We start from the raw sequence: 12,342 nt of genomic DNA, 5'->3' as shown, positions 1-12,342 counted from the left end.
CAAGATCTGTCTGCTTGATAGTCTTTGGCAATAAAATAAATCCACACACTCCCAGAGATGATCAATACAGCAATTGAATTATGTCAAATACACTCTGATGTAATAGAGAGAACACAGAAGCTCCAGGCGAAGTTAGACACATCTCTCAACCTCCCTGGGCTCAGTCTCCTCACCTAAAAATGTAAGAATTCAACAGAAGCCTCTTGGAAGGTTATTCCAGTTCAGGCATTCCAGACTCCCCAAAGACTACATGATTATACCGACCCGAATCAAGGCCACCTTAGAATGGACAATTGAGAGAACAGAGCCTGGAGAAGCAGCCTGGTTCCTACCAGTTGCCTAAAGACACAGTGGGATAACCCAAAGCTGGACGCTCCACCCCACAGAGGCGGCCGGCAGTTGGGAGGACTGACTGAGACAGTACCTATAAAGTTCTTAGCATCACCCCTGACACAGGGTAGGACCTCACTGGAGCAGAGCGTCCGTCATTTTTCCAGTTAACAGAGAGTTAACAGGTATATACGGAACACCAATTTTCAACTCTATTATACTTCTCAACTGAAACTCTACTGAACACATTATATTTTATTGATGACTCAAGTACCCTTCAGGCTCTGGAAGGAGCCTGAAGGTCATGATTATAATCTCTAATTAGCTTTGTTCTGGATCTGTGTGGGAGGGCTGGTTAACCAGAAGTTTCAGGTACATGAGTTCCGGATAAAGAATTGCTGCTTCAATGGATTAAGAACAGATTTTGTTCATTTATTGAAGTACTTGTTAATTGTGAATAATTACTAGAGAGTGTACTTTAGCCATCACCTCCACATATAAATAACCATTTGTACTATGACTCCAGGCTATTAATACACTCCCAGGGCCATTCTGATATAATGCCAGGAGAAGTGTGGGGCTCACATCCTCTATGTGAATTTTTGTTTGGCCTGACTTCACAGGATGCCAAGAGGAAGGAAAAAAAAAAAAAAAAACGCTTGAGTCTATGTTAACCTAAATTAGTTGGTTTGAGCAACTAGCATCCATAATGAAAATTACTTAAGGAAAAGGTATTTTGGGTTCCCCCCTACAAGTGATTCTGAGAAACTCTGCGATGTCTCAGATGCAAATTAGAGCCAACCCCCCACCCCCACTCCGCTGCCTTCAAAGACTTTTGCCTCATCAGTAAGGAGCAAAGTGAAAGGGTGGTTCTGGTGCTTACCAGCCATCATCCACTCTGCCTTCTCCTTGTCAAACGTTAGGTTTTAGGGGTTTAGAGCAATTGATACAGAGGCATGAGCACAGAGGGCTGCTCAGACCCAACCGTCTCATCAAATGGCAGGTTATACATATCCCTCCATCAAAGCGAAGTCCTCCCAGTTTATGACCCCGTGGACCCTACTCCGTTATCCCTGACCCCTGTGCCTACTCTCAGCTTCCCTCCATCATTTTCGGGCCCTGCCTAAAAGTCCTCCATCTGTGCGTATCAGCTTCCACTCTAATACATGTTCTTGCTTAACCATGCCATGTGTGGCTGTTTGAATTCTGTCCCCTCAAAAGATATGACGAAGTTCTAAGCCCAGGCAGGTGCCTGTGAATGTGACCTCGATGAGAAATAGGGTCTTCGCAGACATTAGTTAAGATAAGGTCGTAGTGGGTTGGAAAAGGCCCTAAATTGAATACGACTCATGCCCTCATCAGAAGGAGACACAGACACATACGCAGAGGGAGAACGCCGTGCGATGACAGAGGGAAAGATTGGAGGGATGCGTTTATGAGCTGAGGATTGATGGCGACCACCAGAAGCCAGGAAGAGGCAGGGAAGGCTCCTCCCTGGGAGTCCCAGCGGGATCCTGGCCCTGCCCACGCCTTGATTTCAGACTTCTAGCCTCCAGAGCAGGTGAGCGAATACATCTGTATTGTTTTAAGCTACTCAGAAACTAATAGGCTATGTAGTAGCACAGACATGCTCTAACTTCTCTATTTGGCCCCCCTTTTTTTCAAATAAAAATTTACAAGGAAGCCCTATAAGATATTGGAAGAACTCTTATGCGTGAAAGTGGAGGAGAGGAGGAGGGGGTCATCAGGAAACCAGGCCTTCTCCTCCCTGCCTGCCCCCCTACCCCCCCCCCAACCCACCCTCCACCTCCTGCAACTTTAAGAGCTCTGGAGTGGGGAAGGCTGGCCTGACTTCCCCTCGGGCTCCTTACAGCACAGCTTGACATGAGAAATGCACAGGGAAGGCAGAGCACAGCCCTCTCCCCTACTAGCTGTGCAGATAACCTCTCAGAGCCTCAGTTTCTTAATCAATAAAATGCAGATAAACCACCTACCCAATTTCATCCCCAGGAAGCTGAAAGGAGATGTTGTTTGCAAAGCACCCACAATGAAACCTGTGTTAGGGGCTGAATTGTGTACCCCCCTCAAATTCCTGTTGCATTGCTAAGCCCTAGTACCTTAGAATGCGATTGCATTTGGAGGTTAGGTCTTCATAGAGGTAATTAGATTAAAATGAGGTCATTAGGGTGGGCCCTACTTCAATATGACTGCTGTATTTATACGAAGAACTAGGGCTCAGGCATAGAGGAAAGACCATGTGAAGACACAGAGAGAAGATGGCCATCTACAAGCCCAAAAGAGAGGCCTCAGGAGGAACCAACCCCGCTGACACCTTGATCCTGGACTTTAGTCTCCAGAACTGTGAGAAAATAAATTTCCTTAAGCCTCCCCAGCCTGTGGTATTTTGCGCTGGCAGCCCGAGCTAACTAGTACAGCTGGTACGCAGAGGGCACAATGTTCATTTCCTCTCCATTCTTACACGCCAGACTCACTGACAAGCATTTTACATTAGTCACATTTGATTAATTATAGATGTGCCTTCTCTTCCCATTTTAACATCTCTGAAATGGGGATGCGTCTGGCAGCCTCTGACAGCCAGGCGAGGCGGGCATGGCGACACGATTGTGGCTGTGCATACTCAAGCATGCTGGGGATTCCAGGTACACAAGGGCAAGCCCCACATTTCAATCAACTACTTTCAGACTGCGCTGGTTAATAGAATGTGTCGATCTGACTGGGCTAAGAGGTGCCACCATAGCAGGTCAAATACTATTTCTGGGTGTGCCTGGGAGGGGGTTACCAGTAGAGATTAGCACGAGAATCTGCGGACTGAGCAGAGAAGATGGCCCTCCCCAATGTGGGTGGGCATCGTCCAATCCGCTGAGGCTCTGAATAGAACAAAAAGGCAAAGGAAGGAGGAATTTGCTCTCTGCTTAAGCAAGACACACATCTTTTCCTGCCCTTGGACATGGGTGCTCTTGGTTCCCAGGCTATTAGATTAAGACTAGGACTTAGACCATCAGCCCTCTGATTCTCAGGCCTTTGGACTCAGACCGAATTCCTGTGTCTCCAGCCTGCAAATGGCAGGTCGTGGGACTCCCTGGCCTCCAGAACCACCTGAGCATACACAGTCATTTGAGGAAGGAATACGAGTCTTGGTTGTTGTCTGCGAAACTTCCCTTGATCCCTCCCGGTAAAATCTAAAACTTTCAGCATTAAAATTTGCAGAATGGGCACAATAATTTTAGGCAGTAACTAATTATCCCCATTTTACACAGGTGAGAAACTGAGGCTAGACTTACTTGGAGTCACGCCACACCAGGCTTGGAACCCAGCCTTGTACCTCCAGACCCTTAGCACCTGGCTGCAGGTTGACCCTCTCGAACTCATTTAAAACTCCCCACCTATCTGAATTCCAATCCTAAGTCCAGCCTCAGGCAGGAAGTTATTGCCAGGTAGTTAAATTAGTTGTGGGTTTTTTTGTGCATATATACTGAACTCTTAGTAATAAATAAGCTTTTATGGGTGGCAGATTTATCCATTTTTATGGCGCAAAAGTAAACCCCGCCTGGTTTATATTTCTAACAGGTGCTGCCCCTCACACCTGCATATATAAATCAAAGTGGTATAAGATGGCAGCCTGGAGGCCCCGTAAGCCTGGTGTAGAAGACTGACAATACTTACAGCCTCGAGAAGCCTGCAGTACACGTGGACAGAATCTACTAGGAGCATTGGGATGCAGACAATTTTCTGGATGCCGGGCAGCTAGTACGTGGTCATAAAGATGGTGTTTCAGAGGATTAGGGTTGTCCACACGACACCAGCGGTGGAGTGTCTAAACGCACATGGAGTGTGCCACTGAGGGAGGGAGGAGGGCGAGAGAGAAGCCATTCCTAGGATGGTATGCACAGCAGGCATCCACAGAGCACTCTGGAAGGAAGCAAAGCCTTGAAGACTGGTACTTCACGGGAGAATCACCTGGAGAACTTGACAAAACACAGACTGCTGGACTCCACCTGTCTACCGATGGTTGATGGCCCTTGGTGCCAACAGGTATCCCGAATTTGGGGTGCAGCAAAGAAGGAAACCTTACACAATCCAAACAGCTCAATTGTGATGCAGCACAGCTGTGAAACAGCAAGGCTGTAAGGACACAGAGTGCCAGGAAGCCCCTCCAGCAAGGTGGCCCTCTCTGGGTGGACAGCCTTGGCCTGCTCCGGTCTGCCTGGTAACCCCAGCCCTCTGTGGAAAGGGAATCTGCCCTCCCCAATTGGTCGGGAGAGGGTGACTTATATAAAGAAAAGTCCCCGCCCCTGGGCCCTGATTGGCCCATCCTCATGCTAATGAAGACTCCAAAGCCCTGCAGTTTGATTGGTCCAAAAAGTACTGCCCTGATTGGTCAGAATAACTTCTGGTTAGTTGGTGATGCTAATGGGGGTGGTTGAGGGAGGTGGAACATAGCTGCATAACTCCAATCAGATGGGGAAAGTCTCAATCCTATTGGCTGAAATATGATTCCAGGAACTCCTTCACAGGGTTGGCTCAGATGGCAGGAGCACAATGCAGGTGGGTAGGTTCAGTGCAGGTGGCAGGCAGCTTAAGTCAGCCTTCTCCCTGAGGTGTGGTTTGCATGAGAGGCCCCTGTTTAGAAATGACTGCTAGGTCTATTTGTAAATTTGAGCCCTTCCTGGTCAGTATCTTCTTTCCTGGGGTGGTCAACCCTCAGAAATTCTTATTCAGGGGGTCTGGACTAGGGCCTGAGATTCTGCATTTGTCCAAGATGAGGCCGAAACTGCCAGTCTGTGGATCATACTTTGAGTATTACTGTCTGGATTATATTTTGAGCAAAGGCATAAGTATGACAAATATTACCCAGCTTCCTGAAATAATTAGCAGCACTCCCAGAAATGTAGATGACGCAATATTCCCAAGTCTAAGGAGCCAGTCCCAGGTAGCATGGCAGTTGAGCACATGGACTCTAAAGTCTAGATAAGTTGCTTAACCTCCCTGGCTTCAGTTTCTTCACCTGCAAAACAGGGTAATAATAGTACCAAAAGGATAAGGTTGTTATGATGACTGAATTATTATAGGCAGGGTGTTCTCTGCTCAGTAATTATGAAATCGAGTGATGGGTTGAGTAGGGTTTATTGTACTTTTATTTTTATATTCAGTATAAATTCCACCATAAGATTTTTTTAAAAGGCAATAGTGATAAATGCACCCAGCTCAGAGAAAAATCAGTTTTATTCTTTATAACCTCTCCCCAGCGACCACCGAAAAAAAGAAGTGTGGAATCAGCATCTCTAGAAAGAAATGCATTTAAGAGAAGTGGGAATGGGCCAGCATAACAGACACGCTGAAGCAACTGTTTGTTTTACTTGCATTTACTTTTACTTGCTTCACAGATAAATAGAAGTGGTGGAGGAGGTTTGTAAAGGGACCAGCCAGCTCATCGCCTCTCTGCTTCTCTCACGATCTCCTGATGTCTGTGACCTTTCTCTCCCTCACTACTTCCTCTTCTTTTCCTTCTTCTTCTTCATCTTTCTCTCTCCCTTTCCCCCTCTCTTCTCTTCCTCTCTTTCCCTCCTCACCCCCTCCCTCTCTCCCACTCTCACACTCATATTTTCAGCTCATGTGTATCTGTGTGCCTGTGAGGGGAATTATTTTCAGAACAGCCAATTCCAGTTTTTACCTCACACATTAGTGCATTACTCCCAACTTTTTGTGTGTGCTTATATTTCCATGGATTAGTCTTGTGGGGTAGTGGAAAAGCCCCAGTTTTGGATTGGACACACTAGGGTTTGATCTTGGCTCAGCCTCTCACCAGCCTTGTGGCCTTGGATAAAAATTCTTTCAGAACCTCAGTCTCATCTGGAGAACGCAGGTGTCATGTTTGAGTTTCCTGAAAGTGGGCCTGAGACAAAGACTTTGGGGGCAAGTGTTCACTGGAGAGGAGACTTGGGGAGCAGGAATGCAAGATGTGGAGGGGAAGCCAATAAAGGGTGTGTTTCCTGGTCAGCACTGGAGACCACAGGGCTCAGCTCGTGGGATGCCTCCCACAATTGTCTTTTGCAGGAAGAACGTAGGGGCATTTATCTCCCAGTTTCATATCTCCGCTGGCTGGGAGTCCCCCAGACGTGTTAACTCCCCACATTCAGAACTGCATTTGCAGTTGGCTGAGCAATTCTACAGCCGAGGCAAGGGACGGGGAAGGTGACGGGATGTGACGCTGGCACCAAAGTGACAGCCGCAGCATTAATCAACTGCAAGAGCAAATGAAATGGCATAAGCTAAGTCATGTGACTCAGCTGACCCATGGTGGGCCCCCTTCCTTCTCCCTCTCACCCTGCTAGACTGCCCTCTGCCCTCCTCTGCCCTCACACCCACCTTCCCCTAACTCTGAGCTCATGGGAACTACTCGGTAAATATTTCTCCCTTGGGAGTTGTAAGGTTCCAAAAAGGCCTTCTCTTCTAAGGAGACCTCTGCCCGTTAATTTATTCATTTTTTTCATTCATTCAAAATATATGTGGTGTTCCTACCAGACGCCCAGTGCTGGTCTGGGATGATAAACTTATAACATTTTAAACTACTAAAATAGAAGCACTTGTTTGTTATAACAGCAAGCACAGTCCGAACTAACCTTCCCTGCCAATGAAGATCTCCCTGATTCATAAGACAGAGGAGACCTAGCAGAAGGGTGATTTACAGGACGTCAGACGCTGGAGGACAATTTCTCACGGTGATACCAGGCAGTTCTGCCACGTTGCGTGACTGCAGGAGGCGCCGGCACTCCCTGGATTTGTGGGACCTGTCACTCTGCTATCAGGGCAGGATTCCCAGAGGAGTAGGCATCACTGCTGAACCTCAAAAGGGTGAGTAATGAAAAAAGGCACTGCAGCCAGATGAAACAAAAGAAACAAAGCTACAGCAGATGGAAAATCAAAAGTGTGCATGGAGCAGTAACAGCCACCAGTGTTTCCTGAGTCCGTCCTATAGGCTGGACATTGTGCTAAGCTCTTCGCATACCTTGGCTCGCTGGATCCCACAACATCTTCATGAGGAAGGTACTATTTTATGAATGAGGAACTGAGGTGCAGACATGAGCAGTAACTTGTCCAAACCACAGAGTTAGAAAGTGGCAGAGGCAGGATGCAAACTCAGACAGCCTGGCTCCAGAGCCTGTGCTTTAACCCACCCATAGACCTTGTCCAGGATCCCTAATGCTGTCACAGTACCTTACAGTTTACAGAACTCTTTTGGACTCCTTATATGTTTTCATCAGGGCATAAGCAGATGTTCCCATTTTACAGATGAAGGAACAGCACTAAAGGTCCTGTGACTTGTCAAGGTCACACAGCATAGATGGAGAGGCCGAGACTGGAACCCCATCCTCCAGCTCCCAGGCAAGCACGCCGCAGCAAGGATCCGCACAGCAGCCTCTCTCCTCGCTCTGCACAGGGGGTGAGGTGTCTATATTTAGATGATCACAAGGAGCTGCTGAGAGAATGTCCTCAGGCTATGAATTCAGCCTTACACACATTCACTGCGGCTCCAGGAGAAGGCCAGGAATAAACAGGTGGGAGAAGGTCCTTGATTCCAAACAGAAATGGAGCTGATCAAACACAGACTGAGCACAAACAGAGGCCGCAAGAGGGAAACCAGATTTATCGCAAACCCTGTGTACTCAGTGTTTCACTGAGTCCTTATCTCCTCGGTCCAACGCCACAGGCTGTTGGGCTGGAAACAGCTCAAACCCATTCAGACCATTTCATGGGCTGAGTTGTATCAGGGACAACTGCTTGCAGGCAGAGAGCAAAGACGTGATCCCACTCCTCGCTGCACTCACCCGGGCCTCTCTCTGATGGCATGTCGGCTGGGCCCCTCTGGCAGAGCTGGCCGGCTGTCCATCAGACTGCATGCTTCCCTTCTGTGGTATAGAGTTCTCTCTATAGAGTTCTGTGGTATAGGGTCACAGCCCAGCCAGTAACTACATTTCCCAGCTACCCCTGCAGCTAGGAAAAGTCATGTGACCTGTTCTCACCAATTAAATATGAGAAGTGATTTGGATCTCTCCTGGACAAGGCAGTAAAGAAGCAGATGTGCTTTCTCCACATTCTTTCTCTTCTTCTGCCTGGATGCAGACCCTGGAAAATGGTGGAGCCACAAGATGGAAGGAACCTGGGTATTCATAAGAAGAAAAATCTTGTATTAGGTTACTAAAGTGAAGGGGCTCATTTGTTACAGCAGCAAGAATATACCTAGCTGAATATAGCTCCCTTCCTGACCCCTGGCACCTTCAGCTCCCCGTGGAGGGAGGGTTGAAATCCCACTTGCTCTCTAAAGAGAGCTATAATCTTCAATTGCTCCCTGTTGTGTGCTGGCCTGACCCTCACAGCTAGATTCCTGCCTCAATTTCCCTTAAGAGAACAACAGATTCCCCTCAAGACAGGGCTGACTCTGACCCCGGTCCATTTGGGACTGCCTGCTCAAGCTTGGTCAAAATCTCCCAATCCCAACTCTGGACTGAGACCTGTTCAAAGGGGACTATGATTTCAAATGTCATAGGTGATACCCATCTATCCCCCAAGTTACACAACTACTGCCCATTGACCCTGCTACTGAATTCTGCCCCCGGAATGGGTCCCTTTGGTATTGGCACTAGCTGGGTTTGAGCCCACTGGGGTCCTGATACCAGACCCTTGGGGAAGAATACTGTAAGAGGCAGAGTGCGCTGTGGACTCAGAAGAACCTCAAACCAAGCCCACGTTGCTCAGGATAAAGTTTGTACTCCCTTCCTAGTCCACGGGACCCTGCATGAGCTGCAACTGCTCATTCTCAGTCCTTCCCACTGCTCCCTCCCAAACTGCCTCCTCCTGTCTACCCAGCCCGCTTCTGCTGCTTAGCCACCTGCAGCCACGACCGTGCTGTTCCCTCCACCCAGAACACCCTTATGTGTTTCCCCTCCAAGGGCCTTGATTTCTTCATCTGTGGCTTGAGAGGATTAGATTGAGGTGATTACTGAAGGCCTTCAGGCTCTATCACTCAAACAAACAAACAAACAAAATAAATAAACACCAGAATGCTCTTCTGATTTAAAATAGGAGTTCAGAGGAGCTCATCAGAGGATTGCTGCTGTTTTTTGTTTGTTTGTTTGTCTTTCTTATCTATTTAGTATCTCTCCATTTTCTAGAAATACAAATCTGTTATGGGGAACCTTATCCATTAGGATTACTTAGAGCCAACTCCACCCCCATTTCTACTAGAGGAGCGAGCATCAAATTGTGCTGGGCTAATCCAGGAAACTTAATACTTATATACTAGGAAAGATCAGGCCTCTTTAATGTATACACTGTATGGAAGAAATGGGCTTACAGCCTTTGGTGATCATCTTGTCCCCACCCTATTTGAGAATGGAGTCAAGAAGCAGGACCCAGAAAAGGGGTGAGAGGTGAAGCCTTGAGTCACAGCTTGAGCCTCTTGATGTAGATAATTTGGTGCCTTGCCCAGATACCCGCTACTGGACCAATGCACTTATCAGTAAGTGTTGACTATAGTTGTTGATTGCTAACAGTTGAACCCCTCTTTAGAACATTGCTCTAGGCCAAAGAGAGACACTCTGCCCAGAAATCCCAAGGAGGTTATGCCCCCCATTCCAGCCCATAGCCAATGCCTGACTAACATGAGAGTACAAATGGCCCAGCCTCTTGCCTTAAGAGTGGGACAGCTCTGTGATATTATTCATAATATTATTCATATTCTAGAGCTCCCAATGGGATTGGGCCGAAGGTAGACTCCAGCGGAAAACACATTCTTGATTGGCTATTTCTCCTGCCCTATCTTACTTACAGATTCACTCCCTTGCGGTTCCTTCTGAGAGTACTCCCTCGATAAACTACTTGCACAAAAAACCCCATTTGTAACTTCTGCTTCTAGGGAATTTGACCTAAGAGGCACCTAGATCAAACCATACCTGAAGCCAAACATAGACTTCCTCGCCCTGAGAGCCCATAAGTTCTCCCCTTTACTTACGAGGTTAGAATTGGGTTTCTGACTATTATATTTGACCTTGGAGATCTCTTAATTTAGTGAAAGATACACATTTATGTGACACTCCTTATTCCCAATCTCACCTTCATCATCAACCCAGAGTGAGGTAAGCCTGCAGATTGCTTCTGGCTCCCTGGAGAGCCATGTGCCTAGCCCACGCAAGCAGACACCCAACACCAAACACCCCCGTGCTACAAACAGAAACTGTCGCACCTCCCCACACGTCTTGGGAACTTTATTCAGTGTGTGATTCTAAAAAGGGTTGCCAGATTGGGCCAGATTTCAACTGCAATAAAAAGGACCAACTGCTTAGTCTCTCTTCAGTCTGTGCTGAATACAAATAATGCTTGTATTTGTAATAAATGTTTAGAGAAAAACTGCTTCAGTTCTCAGCTTTAGAGAGTTGCATGCCTTTCAAGGATTATTGCATCTGACTATTGTAATGCAGAGATTGCTGGCTATTAGGATCTGTCCTGAAATCCTCCAAGATGTTGGCACTGTATAATATTAGAAAATTACGGTGTTTTGCTGTGTCGTCAAAACAACAAAGAAAGATTAAACACAAAGCAGGGTTTAATAAATAAAGTTGAAGGTTGCTGAGCAGAACAAGTGAGCCCACTCTTCATTCCTATGGCCAATGCCTTGAAAAGTCTGGATGAATTACATATACCCCAAACTCCAGACCTACCTACCCATCCCCAGCATTTTCAGTCCTTGTCTCTTCAAGATGGGCTGTTACCCGTGACTTAGTTTTCAATGTGTATTGTGGTTATCAGTTGACATTCGGTATAAATCTCAGACTTCTCATTCAATCAAAGTATATGCATTAAAGCTACCGTTTATTAAGATTATCTCACCAAATTCCTATAAAGTAGTTAAATCATTATTATCATCCTCATTTTTCAAAAGGAAGTGGCAGAGCTGAGATTTGAACCAAGGCCTCTCTGAATCCAAAAGCCTACTTCATGGAGCTATACTGCCTCGTGTGTCAAAGAATATAATGTGGATTTATCCTTTCCTTTCCTTAAAAGTGTGATAACTTTGTATGGGGCACAGTGAATGAAGCTATTTGGAGCAAAGATGCCTTTCTAAGATGAACCTTTCAAAGTCATGGTAGCCGCGAATCTCTGAGGCCCGAATCTGCTTCACCGGGGTTCCTGGGCAGGATGCATGCTCAGGGTCCCCTACACGTTCTGTGCTTGGGGAGGCCCTGTTCCCCCCAACTCCCATGAAATCCCTCTCTAAGCCTCCACTTCCTCATTGTAAAATGGGGACCATAATGCCTCCCCTGGGATCTGTTCTCAGAGTAAAACAACATCGTGAAAGCACGAGACCTTAGCACGGCGTCTGGTATGTAAAGCTGCCATTATGTTTGCTTCTGAACCTGAATGAGTCCAACACATTCATTTTGCAGATGAGAACACTGAGGCCCAGAGAGGGGAAGGGGCTTGCCAAGATCACCCAGTGAGTCTGGCTAGGAGCTCGGCTATCTCTAAGCCCACGGCTTCCTCCCCTTCTTCTTACGCCCTCCATCCCACATTGGGGGCAGGGTGGCTCCGTCTCCATTGGGCCACAATGCAGGGCATGTCAGTGCCCCCCTGGGAGGGTGACAGATGCACGAACCTTGTGCAGCTGACCTGCAGCTGAGGAAGATGAGCTAGTGCAGTGAGGCTGGGGCGGGGGGCATCCCACCCCCTTTCTTCTGGGATAGAGGCTCCAATTGCCGCCTTCGACCTGAGCTGAAGGCAGGCATCTGGATGGAGCAGGGGGGCCAAGAACAGAGTGTCCCTCATTGGGTGACAGGTGGAGATGGCAGCAGCCTAGCTGCTCCCAGAGGTAGGGCCAGTCAATAGAAACTAAACAGGCCACTTCACCTGAAACCCCTGGACGTCCCATGAGACACACAGCCATCCCCCCACCCCTACCCCGCGACACACACACACACACACACACACACACACACA

The 12,342-nt window shown here is 47.5% G+C and overlaps 1 long non-coding RNA gene across 3 annotated transcripts in view; it reads right to left on the bottom strand.

The window, feature by feature from the left end:
• Positions 1 to 5,399: 5,399 nt before the first annotated feature.
• The window catches only part of LOC107514586, a 138,634-nt gene continuing 131,691 nt past the window's right edge, over positions 5,400 to 12,342 (bottom strand). For all 3 annotated transcript variants that reach the window (XR_004953598.1, XR_004953597.1, XR_004953599.1), the window contains exon 10: positions 5,400 to 8,509. This is a non-coding gene — a long non-coding RNA (uncharacterized LOC107514586). The remainder of the gene's footprint in view (positions 8,510 to 12,342) is intronic.

The sequence above is a fragment of the Rousettus aegyptiacus genome, unplaced genomic scaffold (genome assembly GCF_014176215.1).
Source record: "Rousettus aegyptiacus isolate mRouAeg1 unplaced genomic scaffold, mRouAeg1.p scaffold_m13_p_12, whole genome shotgun sequence".
In the NCBI taxonomy this organism is placed as follows: Eukaryota; Metazoa; Chordata; class Mammalia; order Chiroptera; family Pteropodidae; genus Rousettus; species Rousettus aegyptiacus.
The sequence above is the reverse complement of the archived record's forward strand: the minus strand, read 5'-3'. Positions and strand labels throughout refer to the sequence as shown.